This window comes from Pteropus alecto, unplaced genomic scaffold (assembly GCF_000325575.1).
Source record: "Pteropus alecto unplaced genomic scaffold, ASM32557v1 scaffold125, whole genome shotgun sequence".
NCBI classification, from domain to species: domain Eukaryota; kingdom Metazoa; phylum Chordata; class Mammalia; order Chiroptera; family Pteropodidae; genus Pteropus; species Pteropus alecto.
The window spans coordinates 7,402,271-7,404,171 of record NW_006436888.1 but is presented as its reverse complement, the minus strand read 5'-3'; the positions used below and the strand labels follow the sequence as shown (position 1 = coordinate 7,404,171).

At 46.2% G+C, this 1,901-nt stretch overlaps 1 protein-coding gene across 1 annotated transcript in view; it reads left to right on the top strand.

Annotated features, from left to right (window-relative positions):
* The first annotated feature begins 1,609 nt into the window (after nt 1-1,609).
* PARK7 (Parkinsonism associated deglycase) overlaps nt 1,610-1,901 on the top strand; it is a 16,158-nt gene continuing 15,866 nt past the window's right edge. The window contains exon 1 of the mRNA XM_015591311.2: nt 1,610-1,737. The gene's annotated coding sequence lies outside the window, so the exon portion shown is untranslated. The remainder of the gene's footprint in view (nt 1,738-1,901) is intronic.

Here is a 1,901-nt window from a genome sequence, read left to right as displayed (position 1 = left end):
TCTGTCTTGCCATTTTTATTGTCATGGTGATCTTATGCTGCAGCGAGCCACCAGTACTGTCACCTTACAAGAGTTTACCGTGGGGACTAGAACTTGGTTTTCCTTTCATCTACCTAAACCCCTCAATGACTCTTCAAGCATGTATCTGACCACCTGCCTCCTCTCCCTCCTAATTCTCATCTCCAAGATAAAAGGGAGAAGCTTTTGCCTGCTTCCTTTGCAGATAGCCAAAGGCGAGGTCATTCCAGGACTCCCAAAAGGGTTTCTTCAGAAAATGCAAAATGATTCCAGACACTTAAAATTTTTGCATCAGTGCCGTATTGTAGAAATGAATCTATTCAGTTTTAAACATTAAATAAAAACCACTCTCACCACCATTGTAAGCCTCGCATGAGATAAAGTGCTTTGGAAACCAACAAAGAAAAATAACGTTATTTCTTTGAAAACCACCGTGTTTTTAATATCTAAATTGAAACTTTAAGAACACGGCCATACTTAAAATACTGTTTGATCTCATATTATTACTGGTGAGAGTGCTAAGTGATTGTTTTTGTATGGAGTTGCTCAAGTGTATTTCCCACTTCTGGCAATTTACCCTCCGGTTCCACCTGCAGAAATAGGACATACGAATGTCATTTGATGTAGTGCTGTCAATAGAGAAAACGACTGGAAATAACCTAAATGTCATCAGCAGGGCACCAGAAAAAAAGACACGGGACGTGCCAACAATGGCATACTATCTGGGGGGAACAAAGGAGGAACTTTTTGATATGGAAAGATCTCCAACGTACTCATTAAGGCAGCGGTGGCGGGAGGGAAGTACAGAAAATGCATATTTCTATGAGAAAGGAAAATAATAGCATATATTTGTATTTGCTTGTGCTTGCATAAATATTACAAAGATGCCCCAAAACTAATCACGTTGTTACCTGTAGGGGATAGAGATGGAACTGGATGGGGACACAGACGAGCAAGAGACTCTATTCAATATAGCCCTTATTCTCTTGGTTTTTGAAACTGATAAAAGTATGACTATTCAAAAACTTTAAAAAATTATGTTTGAGATAATTTCAATATATTTAATCAAGTACTTGTTAGGTTTACGTGCTCAGCATTGCCCTAATCCTGTGGATGCAAAAGCAGCATTGAGATCTTTAAAAAAAACTTTGAGGAATTAAATACACGTGAAATTATCGCGTGTAACTAAATTAGTCGCACCGGGACTGGTGACCGAACGTGGGAGAGAGAGGCCGGGAAGGCCTTGAAGTGTCCTAACAAAGCGGAGACGACACGGGAAGTCAATCCAGGAAAGAGGAACAATACAAAGAGAAACCAAAGTGCACAGAGGAAGCGTGAAGGAACAACTGTATTTTATAAAAACGCATGTTTAAAACAGAGGTCCAGGACCCTTGAATCGGGCATTGTACCTATGGGCTGCGGCAAAAAACGGGTTAAATCCAGCAGGTGTTGTGGGCAGGTCGGACCGTGCCATTCGGGGCGGGGGGAATTTCGTGAGGATGCGTGAGTCCACGGGATTCTCGTCCTGCCGAGTTTTCCAATTGGAACCATCCTAAGGACGCGGAAAGGCAGGCCGTCCCCTACGGTTCTCCGAAGTGGATTCGGCCGGAAGTGACGTACAGGACGCGAGCGGCGCGCGTCTGCGCAGTGAGGGGAGGTGAGAAACCCGGCGGCGTGCGCCTGCGCAGTGCGGACCTGAGGGCGTTCGTGTGTGCACGGGTGCGTCCCCGTTTTAGTCTTGCTTGAATTTACTTGTCCCCGGCGCAGAAACGCCACCGAGGAACCGCGTCTGCGGAAGGAGAGGCGAGGTTTAGGTCGGGGCCTGGGGAGCGCGGCGCGCGCGCAGGCCGTAGCGCTGCGGGCGGTGAAGGGGCTCGGGCCGC